The sequence below is a fragment of the Neomonachus schauinslandi genome, chromosome 3, assembly GCF_002201575.2.
Source record: "Neomonachus schauinslandi chromosome 3, ASM220157v2, whole genome shotgun sequence".
Classification (NCBI taxonomy): domain Eukaryota; kingdom Metazoa; phylum Chordata; class Mammalia; order Carnivora; family Phocidae; genus Neomonachus; species Neomonachus schauinslandi.
Genome location: NC_058405.1, coordinates 149482662 through 149499578, shown reverse-complemented (window position 1 = coordinate 149499578; position 16917 = coordinate 149482662). Strand labels below are relative to the sequence as shown.

At 40.1% G+C, this 16917-nt stretch overlaps 1 protein-coding gene across 2 annotated transcripts in view; it reads left to right on the top strand.

The window, feature by feature from the left end:
* HIBCH (3-hydroxyisobutyryl-CoA hydrolase) overlaps positions 1–16917 on the top strand; it is a 102103-nt gene that overhangs the window by 7296 nt on the left and 77890 nt on the right. The gene's annotated exons all lie outside the window — the stretch shown is intronic.

The window sequence follows — 16917 nt, the reverse complement described above, 5'->3', positions numbered from 1 at the left end:
TTCCTTTTAGACATGATAAGATGGGGATAATAGTGTCTATCTTAGAATGCTTGTGAATAATACATATTTCATTTAAAAATCTAGCACCAGTGCTTGGCATGTAATCATTTTATACTTCCTAGCTACTATTGTACTTATAATAATATTCTTCCAAAGCTTAGATGCCTTTAGTACCCTTTCAGAGCTTAGATGTTTTTAGTTTACCATTTTGAGAGGAAGAAATAATTTTTATTCATTTTTGTATCTCTGTGCTATGGACTGAATCTTTGTATCACCCCAGAATTCATATGTTGAAATCTAATTCCCAATGTGATGGTATTTGGAGGTGGGGGCCTTTAGGAGATGATTAGGTCAGGAGGGTGCTGTTCTCATGAAAGGAATCAGTGACCCCATATATAAGAGAGACTCCAGAGAGCTTTCTCACCTGTTTTGCCTTGTGAGGGAGGACACAGTGAGAAGACAGGCTTCTGTGAACCAGGAAGAGGGACTTCATGAGGCACTGAATTAGCAGGTGCCTTGATCTTGGACTTCCCAGCCTCTAGAATTGTGAAAAGTGTTGTATAAGCCACCCAGCCTGTGATATTTTTCTTATAGCAGCCTAGATGGACTAAAATACTCTTGTGAGGCCTGACAGGTACCTTGCACATAAAAATAAGTTACTCTGATTTGCGCTTACTGTACGCCAGGTGCTCTTCCAAGTACTTGGTATGTATTAGCTCGGTTGATTCTCATTATGGTCCTATAGAGTGGATGCTACAGATCTTTTTTCTACAGTTCTGAAACCTCAAACTCAGAAGTTTGTGGTTAGTTTGTGATAAATGCATTTTGTGACAAAAATCTGACTTGAACGTACTTGAAGCTCTTTTTTCTTTATCCTAACAAGTGCATATGTTCATAGTTTGATGCAGAAGTGTTAGAGCGTTTTATTGTGTGCTGACTAGATTCCACTTGGGATTTTTTTTTAATAGTATTAATATGTATTGTGTTACCTTTCCAAAATCTAGAAAATTTTCTGGATTTCAAACCACATCTTGACCCAAGGGTTTTTGGTTAAGGGATTATGACCTTACCCCTATTTAATGGGTCAGCAGTTGAGGGTCAGAGAGGCTATGAAATATGCCTCAATGTCATGCAGCTGGTAAATAGGACGTGGGATTTGAATCCAGTCTGGCTCCATAGACTTTCCTACTGTGCTGTATAGCCTGAGGCAGAGTGGGTGTTAAGTAGCTATTGCAGAATGTGTCTCAAGCCTAAGTGCAGATGAGCAAATGAAGACTGTTATCACCCTTCCTACCCTTAATTATTTTAGTACATTCACATGGGATCTGAGGAGTTTCCTGGAAAAAGAACATGAAACAATGTTGCCGATTCATATTTACACATATGTCCACAGGTAGAATAGAAAGATAAGACAGAATCCAGTTCACCTGGACTATGGTTACCTAAGGCATCAACTATATTGAGGGAAGGAAGGTAAGCTGAACTTTCATCAGGGTCTGAGGGCTGAATCGTCTTGTTCCCAGTGTTGGCTTTTAGATGCACTTCAGAGATAGGCTGTTTCCCAAGCAGTCCTCTGTGACCCTGATGTCTGCGTCCCTGTGACTCTAAAATCTGTTTTCTGTTGTATAATATGCTTATTCTAGGTGGCAAGAATGGTGACACAGGAGAATGGCGGTTACATTCAGGGCTTTCTGAGTATCCGTTATAAGGAGTGCTATGCAATGGTGGGCCTGGAGAGTTTACCCAGGATTGGATGTGGAGAGACTTGAAGCCCATGCCAAATAACTTGGATGTTTTTGAAGTTGATAGCGAGTCATAGACCATTTTTGAATGACAGCGACAGGATTAAAATTGTGTTATAGCAACATTTCTCTGATGGCAATGTGAAGGATAGACCATTTGGCAGAGGTTCTGGAAATCTGCCAGGAAGGAAAATTGTAATAATCCTGCATGGCTACAATATAGGAATAGAACGGAATGGATAGATAAGAGAGTCATTTTAGAAATAGATTCTCTGGTACTTGGTAACTGCCTCAAATTGTTGGCGGAGAGGGGAGGAGAACAAGTAGGAATCAGAGATAGCACCAACATTTTGAGTTTGATTGAGAAAATGGTGATGCCATAACCTTTTATAGGGAACAGAGGACGAGAGACAGATTTGTTGGGGAGAAATTTGTTGGTAAATTGGTTTTTACCAAATTGAGCATGGGGCACATGTAGTTTCTCCTGTAATTCTAGTGGGCGGTTGGAAATAAGGGCCTGGGCTTCTGGAGAAGTAAAGATATAGATGAAGCTTTGAGCCAGCAGCTTAGAGGTAATAATTGAAGATACAAAGTAGAAGGTATCACAAAAGGTGAAAGAAAAGAGCACAGCTCTCTAAAGTATTGCCATGTGGAGGAATTTACTGACCCAGTTTGAAGTCAGGAAGGATTGAGTGAAGTGAGTAATCAGCATTTATTAAATGTTGTTTGACACTAAGAATCTTGTGCTTTGGTGTCCTATTTGGGACATTCAACATTAGCTGGAAATTGATGTAAATCTTAGGAGTGGGAAGGATATGTGATTGGATAAAGAGGAAAGTCACCTGTCAAAAGAAATCATGTTCTGCTTAAGGTAGGATTTTTTTGGGGTCTGTCTTTGGGTTGCAACCTTGTTTGATGGCAGCGGATGTTACATATAACGAAAGGTGTATACTTAAGATTGGGATTTGGGTATCGACGATGTGCAGCTTGCTTTAGGCTTGTGTTATAGCAGGACTTCATCACTAGAATGATGGATTGTTCATTCAGCTTATTAAACATTTTTGGGATACCTGCTGTGTACCAGGTATTGGATTTTCCTCAAAGGAAAGGTTCATTTCTCACAATGTTTATGAAGGCTCTAAAGTGTTTTCCAAAATGCAGCCTGCCAAATACAAATCCCAAGAGGTAAATATTCCATGAAAAAAAAAGTTTAATCAAATAAGAAAACTGCTCATTGTATTTTAAAAGTTTACGTTTAATATTTGCATGTTAAATACAAAAAAATGTCTTACAGGAAAGAAACTTATTTACGTTGGTTTAAGTTTTTTCCCCAAGCTGATTTGACCATGAGTCCTTTTATCCTTCTACATAGCAGCAGTAATCATCCTTTTTCACACTTTGGGAAATGTTGCTACTATGGATTTTGCCAGAATAGTTCCATGTTCTAGCAGAGTAGTTACTCTAAAGTTGTGTGTGTTTTAGGGATTTTATTTTGGCAGACTTCATGTATTCGATTCAGCAGAGCTGTGTGTTGATGGTGTTCATTCATTTTAGCAAGTTTCCTTCATTTCTCTTTTGAATAGATGTAAATAATGGGTCACTCAGGCCTTACAGGAGTGGAAAAAGTTCTGTGGAGTGGGTTAGAGTGGGTGAGATGATATCATTTGAAGAAGATAATTGGGAGAGTCAGTTTAGGGGCTCTAATGGTTAGAGCATTAGTTCTAGAATGAGATAAACCTAGGTTTGAATCATGGTCCTGCCCCAAAGCTGTGTGATTCCAGGCAAGTGATCTAACTTCTGTGGGCCTCAATTTCCTTATCTGTGGAAAGGAGTTCCTGGTATATAACTCATTAGGGGGATTTTGAGGATTAAGTGAAGAGTTTAGTCAAATGTTTAGCATAATGTCCATGGAAAACTTAAATAGCAAGTTGAAAATAGGAACAGCTTTTGCTGATTGCCTAAGAAAATATTTGAAAATAAAAGTAAACGTGAACCTGTTGTCTTTTCTGGATGAACAATAAAGATTTAAGGAAGTTCTAATTCCCACCTTAAATTGCTTTTCCTCCTTTAAAATAGTTCTGGCAAGAGGCATTTCTTCTTTCCCTTCTCCGTTCCCCTTTATCCCTTCTGTCTCCGCCTTCTCCCTGCCCCGCAACTTTGGGTTGTACGAGAATTTCATTTCTGACTCTAGTCTCTGTAATCTCTCCTAATATGATAAATTTTTCTCCATAGGAACCTTTTCTAGGTTTTAGTTAAAAATTTGCGATATTTTTGCAAAAGGGATTTTTTTCTGCAGAATTAACATAAATTATGCTAATACTGGAAAGTTCATCTTTTTTTCTTCTATCCTTTTGCTTGAATGATTTTGATTAATGCATTAATAGTTGTTTTCAGGTTTTGAGAAGGCCATGAATTTTTTCAGGTAGGAAAAAAAATCCTTTTATTTATTCATTTACATCATTCCAGTGGCATTACCAGGAGATTCTGGAATATTCTTTGCTCAAAGTCTGACCCTCTGTAAATGTCCTGCAAAAACACTTGGAGATCCATGCTTAAAAATATTCCTGCATCATTGTAATAGTAAAAATTGAAAATTACTCAATGTTTATCAGTAGGGGGGCTGATTAAATTGATACGTAAGAATGCACAGCTGTAAAAAATAGGTAGCATGCATGTGCAATCAGCAAAATCCTGGGAAATTTTATAGGTTAAGTGGCCTGTTGTTTTCAACAAATTGTAAGGAAAAGAGAAGGATGAAGGGAGAACTTGTAGATTAAAAGACTTGAAAAACAGGGGTTCCTGGGTGGCTCAGTCGGTTAAGTGTGTGACTCTTGATTTTTGTCTCAGGGCACAATCTCAGGGTTATTGAGCTCAAGCCCTGCATTTGGCTCAGTGCTGGGCATGGAGCCTGCTTAAGATTCTCTCTCTCCCTCTCCCCCTCACCCATTTCCCTCTCTTAAAAAAAAAAAAAAAAAAAGTTGAAAAATATATCCATTAAAAAAAAAAACAGATGGTATGTTTTTGCATGTACACTTTGTGTTTACTGTAAAAACCAGGATAGTTATATTTTTATAGAGAGGGAGAGGGCTGTGACTGGGATGGGGCAGGTGGAGGGCCAAGGGCTTTTGGGGCTGGCTGGACAACGTTGGGTTTGGGATTTGATTTTTTTACCCAATTACAAACTAATAGTTAGCCTTTCACTATTTTATGGATGCTGGCAGAAGATGTAAAACTCTTGAGTTAGAGACCAAGGATTTTGTTATTAGTGGCACATGGGGCAGCGTTGAGCATCATGTTTGTATTGGCTTTCCCTTGCTCCCCAAGTTCCACGGGGGGTGATAACATGGAAGGCCCAGATGAATGCTTGCATATGCAGCAGATTGCATTACAGGACAGCAATATTGAATATGGGGAACCTGTTGGTTTGTAGCAGTCTGTAAGCAAGCCTGCTCTCCTGTCCCAGAGGGAGACATCATCTTTTCTTTAAAGTTGCTTGCAGCAAATACAACCCTGAAAATGACCCAGGCAAAGAGAGAGGTCAGGCCCTTGGGTTCATGACATATATAGCATTAAAGTACAAGGAAACCTCAGGGCCCATGGCAGATAGCTGCTTCTAACAGCCAAGTTAGAAATAGGGTCATTGCAGACATAAATAATAAAATGAGGTCATACTGGAGTAGGGGGATTACTGGACTAATCTAATATGACCATTGTCCTTATATAAAGGGAAAATTTGGAGATTGGTATACTGGGAGAATGCCATGTGAAGAGTGGAATTAGGCTGCTACAAGTCCAGGAACTATCAGAAGCTAGGAGACCAGCCTGGAACAGATCCTTCCCCTAACCATCTTTAGAGGAAACATGGTCCTGCTGATGCCTTGATCTCAGACTTGTAGCCTCCAGACTGTGAGACAATAACTCTGTTGTTGAAGTCACTTAGTTTGTGGTACTTGGTTACAACAACTCTAGCAAATGAATACAATTCCCATGGTATGTTTGTCAAAATTAAGAACACTGTTATATTATTATTAACTTTAAACTTTATTTGGATTTCACCAATTTTTCCCTTAATTTTCTGTTCCAGGATCCAATCCAGAATACCATATTGAATTTCTTTGTCATGTCTCCTTAGTCTTTTCTGGTCTGTGACAGTTTCTGAGTCTTACTTTTTATGACCTTGAATGTTTGGCGGGGGGGAGGGTAGTATTAGCCAGCTAGCCTATAGAATATCCTCTAATCTGGGCTGTGTCTGGTGTTTTGTTTTGTTTTTAATAATTAGACTGCAGTTAAAAGTTTTTTGGAGAGCATATCACAAAGGAAAAGCCCCCATCTCATCACAGTGTAACAGACAGTATCTGTGGGTTTTGATGAATGTATCTGGGATGCATGACAGTCACATAACATAGCTGGTGATGCTGACCTTTATCACTTGGTTAAAGATGTGTTTGTTGGGTTTCTCCTCACTAAAGTTATTTTCCCCTTTTCACATTTTGTTCTTTGGAAGCAAGTTCAGCCCACACTCAGAGGGTGAGAGGAGTAAGCTCTGCCTACTGGAAGGGGGATTTCTACATATATTATTTAGAAATCTTCTGTAGGGAAGATCATTCTCCATTTATTCAGTTATTTATATCAGAGTGGACTCATTGATATTTTATTCTTTGGGTTATACTCTAGTATCACATTATGTTGTTACTCAGATTCTTCTAGCTTTGGCCATTAGGAATTCCTTCATTTTGGCTCTTGTGTCCTTTTGATACGATCCTATCCTTTTAATATATATGTTTTTAACACCTCCTTACTTTTTGGTACTAGAAGGTGTGCTCTGGGCTCCTCATGTTTTTCTTATCTGGAGTCAGCCATTTCTCCAAGGAGCCTTGATTGTCTTTATTGGAGAAAAACATTTAGAAATCAAGATCTGAGCTCTGGGAGTGCTCTTTGATCCTGGGGGAGAGAGCTAGGATAATGTATGTATGCATAGCAGAATATATAAACACTGTATACTAACCCATGTATCTATCCATATTTATGGTTGTTTCTCTATTCTGTGTATATATAGATAAGCTAAGCATGAGTTCATGCTGATGACGTCCCCAGTCCCACAGGGCAGAGTTCATTATAGCTTCCCTTCTTGCCTATCTGTAACTTGCCTCTTACTTGTTTCACCTCAGTGTACATGCAAGGCAGTTTCAGAATTGTTAACCACCCCCCATGAAAAAACGAATCTACCGACTAGAGCACAGTATTGATGACCGTTCCTTTTGTATTCAGATGACTGTTTTCCAAAGTCACTTAGGCCAGCTCCCCTGCAGCTACCACCACGATTGCTCAGTGAGGTCATGTCATACATGTGTAATTCAATTAGATTTGTCACAGTCTGCATTCCGTGTCGGAATCCCCTGACATCTTAGCTGTCTTCAGTGTATACAGGCTATACAAAAGAAAAAGGTTTACTTTTTGTGATGTACATGTCTGTGGGTTTTGACAGATGCATAAATCATGCCTCCACCACCCCAAGACCATGTGAGCAGTTCCATCACCCTAAAACTTCCACTGTGCTTCCCCGTAGTCAGCTTCTCCTACCCCCAACCACTGACCTGTGTTATCCCTCTATAGTTTTGTCCTTTATAGAATGTCTTAATGAGTGGAATCATACAATATATAGGCTTTGGAGTTTGGATCCTTTCACTTGACAAAATGTATTTAAGATTCATCTATGTTGTGTGAATTGATAACTTGGTCCTTTTTATCACCGAACGGTATTCCATTTTGGGATAAATTGTCCATTTCTGTGTTGAGGAGCGTTTTGGTTGCTTTCAGTTTTTATCAATTATGAGTGAAGCTGCTAAACATTTTTGTACAGGTTTTTGTGTGAACATAAATTTTTAATTCACTTGGGTAAATACGTATGGTGCAACAGCTGGGTTTTATGGTAAAATTTATAAAAATTTGCCAAATTTTCTCCCAAAGTGGTCGTATGATTTTACATTTTCACCAACAAAGAATGAGCGTGTCTGTTGTTCTGTATCTTTGGCAGCGTGTTATTGCCTGTTTTTGGATTTTAACCATTTTAATGTGTGTAGTGGTATCTCATTGTGGTTTTAATTTGCATTTTGCTAATGATCTTGTAATTTTTGAGCATTTCCTGTGTTTGTCATCCTTCTATGTTTGGTGAAGATCCTCAGATTTTTTTTGCCCATTTTAATATTGGGTTGTTTTTCCTACTGGGGTGTGTGTTTTTTTGTTTTGTTTTTCAAGAGAGCAAGAGGGGGGGAAAGAGTGTGTGAGTCAGTGGTGGGGAGGGACAGAGGGAGAGGAAGAGAGAGAATCTTAAGCAGGCTCTGTGCCCTGCATGGATCCTGACACGGGGCTCAGTCTCCTGATCCTGAGATCACGACCTGAGCCAAAATCAAGAGTCAGACACCTAACTGACTGAGCCACCCAGGTGCCCCCTTTTTACAAAGTTTTAAGAGTTGTTTATATATTCTGGATGCAAGTCCTTTATGAGATACGTGAAAGGCAAGTATTTTCTTCCAATTTCTGGCTTGTCTTTCATTCTCTTAATAGTATCTTTTGCAGAATGGAAGTTTTTAATGTTGATGAAATTCAGTTTATCAGTGTTTTCCTTTTATGGATCATGCTTTTGTTGTTGTATTCCATTAAGCCTTAATGTTTGGAAGGCACTGTGAACCAGAGTTTCAGGGATGTGGCCCTCACAAGTGTTCCTGTCTCTCCTCCAGGGATAGGCTGCTTTTTTCCTCCTTTTCCTTTGCCCCCTGTTTCTTTTCCCCAGTTGTGGTTGGTTGGTAAACACTGAAGTCATTGGCAATGTTTTTAAGGTGCTTCTCCCTTAAGATTAAGGCTTTTATTTTGTAGGCTTCCATATCCTTCCCCCACTTAGTGAGGCTCCACCAGAACCCTGGGCTACAGGCTTTGAAGTACTTCCTCACTCCCCTGCAAATTTAGCCTTTTGTATGGAAGATGAGGGGAAAGGATTTAGCTATACCTGCTGTTTCTCTACCCCATCCAACACCACACACAGGTGCCTTCTCCAGTCTTCCCTGGGAGAGCCTGGTTGGGTTCCAGGAGGAAAAGCCAGCCAGAATGGAAATCCCTGCATGACTGTAACCCCCAGGAGCTTCATACTATTACATTTGCCCACACTTGGCCTCTAGCAAGTCATCAAAAATTCTAATTAATCTTCCTGAAAGCTTTTGCCTTCTCCCTGAAGGCACCTGTCACTCTCCAGATTTTATTGCAGCCATTTGCCCTGTCACCTCAGTTCTCTGAGCTTACCAGAAACCATTACTTTGCAGTCTGTTCAGCTTTTTTCTTGTTACAAGGTCAGGATGAGCATCTTTTCAGCTCTCAACATCTCTGAGCTATCTTTTCATCTCTTAACATCGCTGAGCTGAAACCAAATAATAAAGTTTTAAAGGATTGCCTCTGGCATTGCGTGATAATTTATATAAACTGTTCAGTGAAAATGATCCTGAAACATTTTTTTTTTTCTTTTTGGGTAGGGGGGTGGTAAATCTGACTTGGTTCAAACAGAAATTTAATTAGTATGGAGAGAAAGTTTATTAATACTTGTATTTAACATGTTTATATGATATGAAAACTTTCATCTGTATTTTAAGATTTAGAATGATGTGGGTATCTAAAGTGCAGCTTTTATAGTGTATCATCTGTCTTTTCATATGAGTAAGGGTTAATCCAGGAAATAGAACCACTGTGGGTATTGAAGGAAAGCAGTTGCCTCTTCCTTTGAACACAGCTAGGTATCAAATCATTCCAAACACCCAGGAAGTCCATCTGAAGACTGAAAGAACAAACTGCACAACCAGAGGGAAAGGAGAGGCCACGTAGTGGAAGATAGGAGGTGTGGAGACCTGATTTGGGGGAGAAAAGAATCATGGGTGCTTTGGAGGGGAGGGGGCCCTGATTAGGGAGAGAGGAAAGAGACTGAGTGCGAGTGCAAGTGTGCACACAGGGCACTGCACAAGAAGAGCACTTCCCCAAAACAGAGGGGCTGATAATCGCAAGTTTTTTTTACAAGCAGCAGAGCTCAAAGTCTGAAGTTGTAGAAGTTCGTGCCATCACTGGGGTGGAGCCTGGGGGGGTATAGAGGTGCTATGTGGAGAACGAGGGCAGAGGCACAGGAGAGGACAGCGTGGTCTGAGGATCCCCTGGGTTGCACTGGGAGACAGTTCCCCTTCTTGGGGTGTATTTGGGAGACATGGCACTGCCTCTCCAGGGACAAACGAGCAGTAGGTGCCATTGAGCTGCCCTGTTCATTAGCATAGGAGTAGAGACAGCTAACCTGGAGGTCAGCTTTTTGCTGCGTTTAACCATAAACTCCAAGCCCCTGTGCATTCATGCAACTGTCCTTCTGGGACAAACTGGCACCAGCCACAGCCCAGTGAGAACCTCACCCAGAGGATCAGCGCACATTGGCGCCATGCTGTGTCCCTAAAATGTGGAGTTTTGAAACCCAGCCAGCATGCTTGAGATAAAACGGAGCACTGGGCCACCGGGTGGGCAGACAGCTTGGACAAAGACAGGGTGAAGGCAGGGATCTGAGGGAAGCCTGGGACAAATGAGGGGAGACTGTTTTCTCTTTTGTGAGTGTCTGCTGAACAGAGGCAGGCATGAGCTCCCCTCTCTTTGGACAAGAGAGCTGGCTGATGTCATTTTTACCCCCCACCCATCAGCACAGACGGGCTTCAGTGAGCAGCACAGTGCTCACAGTGGAGGCTTGAGCCGCATACACCAAGCCTCGCCTCCCTGCGCAGTGCTTTTTTCACTAGGGCAAGTGTGCCTGAGAGAGCAGCAGTGAGCTCCTCCCCCAAAAGACCCCCCCCTCCCCACTGCCTCTCACCTGCCAGTCTATTGACCATAGAGTGCTGCAAAGCTTCAGCTCTAGGGGAAATAGGATCTAGCTGCTTTTAAGAAGCAGACCAAAACACATCGAGTTAAAACTTGCCACACAGTGGACTAAGTCCAAATATTCCCCACTGCAGGCAAGGAGAAACTCTGCAGAGGACTGACCTGAAGAAAAGAGCAGTGAAAACACAACAGCAGAGTGCACACAGCATATACCAGAAACCCTTTCTGAAGTGTCAGGCCCTGGGCAGTATATGACCTCTTCTTAATAAAGCCATTACTCTCAGGAGCAGGAAGCATAACAGGCTTTCCTAACACATACACAGTTACCTAGACAAAATGCCAAGGTGGAGGAATTCATCCCAAAAGAAAGAACAAGAAGAGGTCATGGCCAGGGATCTAATAAAAACAGATAAAAGTAATATGCCTGAACCAGAATTTAAAATAACAATCATAAGGATACTAACTGGGTTTGAGAAAACCATAGAAGACTCCAGGGAGTCTCTTACTAAAGAGATAAAAGACCTAAAAACTAGTCAGGCCAATATAAAAAATGCTATAGCCAAGATGCAAAACTGGATGTAATGACCACAGGATAGAAGAAGCAGAGGAATGAATAAGTGATATAGAAGATAAAATTTTGGGAAATAATGAAGCTAAGGGGTGTCTGGGTGGCTCATTTGGTTAAGTGGCTGCCTTTGGCTCAGGTCATGATCTCAGGGTCCTGGGATCGAGCCCTGTGTTGGGCTCCCTGCTCTGTGGAGAGTCTGCTCCCTCTCCCTCTGCCCCTCCTCTTGCTCGTGTGCACACGTGTTTGTGTGCTCTCTCAAATCTTAAAAAAAAAATGAAGCTGAAAAGAAGGGGAAAGAAAAATATTGGATCATGAACGTAGACTTAGGAAACTCAGCGACTCAATAAAGCTTAATAACATTCGTATCATAGGAGTCCCAGAAGAAGAAGAGAGGGGAAAAAGAGGCAGAAGGTTTATTTGAGCAAATTATAGCTGAAAACTTCCCTAACCTGGGGAAGGAAACATATCCAAATCCAGGAGGTACAGAGAAACATCAAAATCAACAAAAGCAGGCCAACACCAAGACATATCGTAGCAAATTTGCAAAGTACAGAGATAAGGAAAGAATCCTGAAAACAGCAAGGGAAAAGAAATCCTTAACCTCCAGGGGAAGATAGATAATGTGAGCAGCAGATCCCTCCACAGAAATTTGTCAGGCTAGAGGGGAGTAGCATGATATATTCATTGTGCTGAATGGGAAAAATATGCAGCCAAGAATACTTTATTCATCAGGGCTGTCATTCAGAATAGAAGGGGAGAGAGAGTTTCCCAGAAAACAAAAACTAAAAGCATTTGTGACCGCTAAACCAGCCCTGCAAGAAATATTAGAGGGGACTCTCTGAGTGGGAAAGAAAGACCAAAAGCAACAAAGACTAGAACAGAGAAAATCTCTAGAAACACCAACTTCACAGGTAATACAATGGCACTAAATTCACATCTATCAATAGTCACTCTAAATATAACTGGACTAAATGCTCCAATCAGACATAGGGTATCAGAATGGATAAAAAAATAAGACCCATCTATATGCTGCATACGAGAGACTCATTTTAGACCTAAAGACACCTGCAGATTGAAAGTGAGGGGATGGAAAACCATCTGTCCTGCTAATGGACATCAAAAAAAAGCCGGAGTAGTCATACTTATGTCAGACAAACTAGATTTTAAACCAAAGACTATAACAAGAGATGAAGGGCACTGTATCATAATAAAAGGGTGTATCCAACAAGAAGATCTAACGATTATAAATATTTATGCACCCAACCTGGGAGCAGCCAAATATATAAATCAATTAATTATAAGCATAAGGAAAATCATTGATAATAATGCAATAATAGGGGACTTTAACACCCCACTTACAGCAATGGGTAGATCATCTAAGCAGAAAATCAGCAGGAAACAATGGCTTTGGATGACACCCTGGACCAGTTGTACCTTACAGATATATTCAGAACATTTCATCCTGAAACAGCAGAATACACATGCTTTTTGCATGCACATGGAACATTATCTAGAATAGATCACATACTGGGTCACAAATCAGGCCTCAACAAGTTCAAAAAGTGAGATCAAATCATGCATACTTTCCAATCACAACGCTATGAAACTTGAAGACAACCACAAGAAAAAATTTGGAAGGACCACAAGTACATGAAGGTTAAAGAACATCCTACTAAATAATGAATGGGTTAACCAGAAAATTAAAGAAGAAATAAAAAAAATACATGGAAACAAATGAAAATGAAAACATGATGGTCCAAAATCTTTGGGATGCAGCGAAAGTGATCATAAGAGAGAAGTATATAGCAATACAGGCCCACCTCAAGAAGCAAGAAAAGTCTCAAAGGGGAGCAGAATATACCACCCTTAAAATCTGTCACTTCGGCATGTGAGTTATTTTGAGTTGAAGGCAATCAAGATCCAGCAGACTCAGGAAACACTTTTTCCCTCCCTCTCAACTGCCTGAAAGAAATTAGAAAGGAGGATTGTACCAGGAGGATAGCAGGGATACACATAGTATAACTTTTTTATATTTGAGACTTATCTGCATGGCAGAGCAAATATTAAACAAATATTAAACTAAACATTTGCTCTTTTTACTTCCTGGTGAATTGCTTTCCTACCCGTTTGAAGCCCCAGACCCTGTTTCTTTCCTTAGCTCAGGATGGTTTATGAGCCTCAGTTGCTTGGCTGCCTTTGGGTCTCACATCTTTGTGGGGCCCCCTTAAGAAATGAAAATTTTCTACTGTTAATCTGTCTTTATTACAGGGGGGCTCTTAGCTAAGAACCTGGAAGGGTAGAGGGAAAATTATTTTTTCTCCCCTACAGTTTTATGGAATAAAAGGTAATGGGAATAAGATCTTCCACAATACTGACAGAAGGTATGAAAGGGTCTAGAGGAGGAGTAGGAGGGTCAGACCACAAGTGGGTCAGTAGGGACTTGGAAGAAAATCTGAGAAGCCAGGCACTTACAACTGGTAGAGTCGGACTGTGAAAGAGAAGGTGATAGTGAAGTCTGGGGGAAGGCTTTGTCTGCTTGTGGACTTGGTATCCCTTTTGGTCTGGTTTCTTTTGTGATTTTTGTGTATAGTTTTCTTTTACCACTTTTTTTTTTTTTTTTTTTTGGTACCAATAAGGTAAGAAAACAAGTCATATAGCTTAGTACTTTTTTTTTTAACAGATTAAAAAATAGACTTATTGTTATTTCTAAAAGTCAGAACTTAGAGGATGAATAAACACAACAACAGATGTATAAGAACATAAGTAGAAACACTGTTTTACAACAGTGTGTACTGAAACACATTTATGTACTGGAAACTATGAAAAATAGCTCTCTTTAAATGATTTAACATTTGCTCTTCCTTATATACAGTTGAATTTCCAGTGGGAGAACAAAGATGCTCATGGCTCTCTGGGCCTTCCTTCATGAAAACCCTTCCTTAAAACCTCTGGAGTGCTCCATGAAGCCAGTGTATGGTTTAGCAGGAAATCGGGGCTGCTGTCAGGGCACACGTATATGCATGTTGTCCTGTCTTCCCAACTCCCCCACGCATGTGGGATCATTACAGGGGTTCAGGGGACCCTATAGTCAAACAAGGAAGTCCTCTGGAATAAAGCCTATTAATGAAATTCCCTTCTGGAAATGGCTTGGTACCTTTTAAATCTAATTTATTACTCCTATTTTTTTAAAAAATATTTAAAATATTGGTTTGAATAGGTAGTAAATATATGTGGTACAAAATTCAAAAAGTTCAAAGGGGCCATACAGCAAAAAGTCCCACCCCTCTCTCATGTCTGATTTTCATTTCTGGAGGCAATCATTTTAGCAGTGTCTTATGTATCTATCTAGAGATACATTCTATATGTAAATATGTATGTGTCCATGAACAGAGTGAGTGGGTAGCATTGTAAACACACTGTCTTGATTATTCATAGTCCAAGTAATTCTAGGACTAGGTTCTATTATAAATCAGTTGACTCCATTCATTCAAAAATTAAAAGATTTAATTACTATGTGTATACTTTGTATATACTGTGTATATACTTTTGGTATGTATATTTTGCTTATCTACAGAATCTAAATAATTTTAGAAATCTTTGTTGGAAGTACCTGGTAATCCATTTGATGAGTTACCATTGTGTGAAAGATTTGCATCGATGTACAGGCATATATCATATTATTGTGTTTTGCAGATACTGTGTTTTTTACAAATTGAAGGTTTGTGGCAACCCTGCATCAGTAGAGCAAATCTATTGATGCTATTTTTCCAACAGCATTTGCTCACTCTGTGTCTCTGTGTCACATTTTGGTAGTTCTCACAGTATTTCACATTTTTTCACTATTGTTTTGGTGAACAATGATCAGTGATCTTTGATGTTACTGTTGTAATTGTTTTGGAGGCACCATGAACCGTGCCCGTATAAGATAGTGAACTTAATCAATAAATGTGTCTGTTCTGACTGCTCCATTGATCTCCTGTTCTTTCATCTCCCCCTCTGTAGGCCTTCCTATTCCCTGAGATACAACTGCATTGAAATTAGGTCAATTAATAATCCCACTGTGGCCTCCAAGTGAAAGGAAGAGTCACATGCCTCACACTTTAAATCAAAAGCTAGACATGATTAAGCTTAGTGAGGAAGGCATGGCAAAAGCCAAGATAGGTCAAAAGCTGGGCCTCTTGCACCAGTTAGTCAAGTTGTGAATGCAAAGGAAAAGTTCTTGAAGGAAATTAAAAGTGCTACTCCAGTGAACACATGAGTAAGAAAGTGAAATAGTCTTTCGCTGATACGGAGAAAGTTTTAGTTGGGATAGATCAAATCAGCTACAATATTTTTTTAATCCAAGCCTAATCCAGAATAAGGCCCTCTCTTCAATTCTATGAAGGCTGAGAGAAGTGAGGAACCTGCAGAAGAAAAGTTTGAAGCTAGCAGAAGTTAGTAACATGAGGTTTAAAGAAAGGAGCCATCTCCATAATGTAAAAATGCAAGGTGAAGCAGCAAATGCTGATGTCTAAGATGCAGCTAGTTATCCAGAAGGTCTAGCTAAGATAATGAAGGTGACTACACTAAACAAGATCTTCAGTATAGTTGAAACAGGCTTCTATTGGAAGAAGATGCCATCTAGGCTTGCATAGCTAGAGAGGAGAAGTCAGTGGCTGGCTTCAGAGCTTCAAAGGACAGGCTGACTTTCTTGATAGGGGTTAATGCAGCTACTGACTTTAAGTTAAAGCCAATGCTCATTGACCATTCTGAAAATCCTAGGGCCCTTAAGAATTATGCTAGATCTGCTTTGCTTTATAAATGGAACAACAAAGCCTGGATGACAGCGTATCTGTTTACAACATGATTTACTGAAAATTTTAAGCCTATTGTTGAAGCCTACTGCTCAGAAAAGAAGATGCCTTTCAAAATACTGCTAGTTGACAATGCACCTGGTCAGCCAAGAGCTCTCGTGGAGCTTGCTCACACAGCATCTGTTCTGCAGCCCTGGGTCAAGGAGCAATTTTGATTTTCAGTCTTACTATTTAAGAAATGTATCTCATAAGGCTATAGCTGCTATAGAGAGTTATTTCTTTGATGGATCTAGGCAAAGTAAATTGAAAACCTTCTGGAGAGGATTCATCATTCTAGATGCCATTAAGAACATTCATGATTCATGGGAAGAGGTCAGAATATCAGCATTCACAGGAGTTTGGAAGAAGTTGATTCCAATCCTCATGGATGACTGAGGGGTTCAAGACTTTAGTGGAGGAAATAACTGCAGAAATGGTGGAAATAGCAAGAGAACTGGATTTAGAAGTAGACCTGAAGATGTGACTGAATTTCTGGCAACTTCATGATAATTTCATTTAATGAATGAGAAGTTGCTTCTTAGGGATGAACAAGGAAAGGGGTTTCTTGAGATGGAATCTACTTGTGAAGATGCTGTGAAAATTGTTGGAATGACAACAAAGGATCTAGACTGTTACATAAACCTAGTAGATAAAGGAGCAGCAGGGTTTGAGAGGATTTTGGAAGTTCTACTGTGGGTGCAATGCTATCAGACAGCATTGCATGCTACAGAGAAATTGTGAAAGGAAGAGTCAACCAATACAGCAAACTTGACTGTTGTCTTATTTTAAGAAATTACCACAGCCACCCCAACCTTCAGTACCTTCCACCCTGATCAGTCAGCAAACACCAATATTGAGGCAAGACTCTCCACCAGCGAAAAGAATCTGA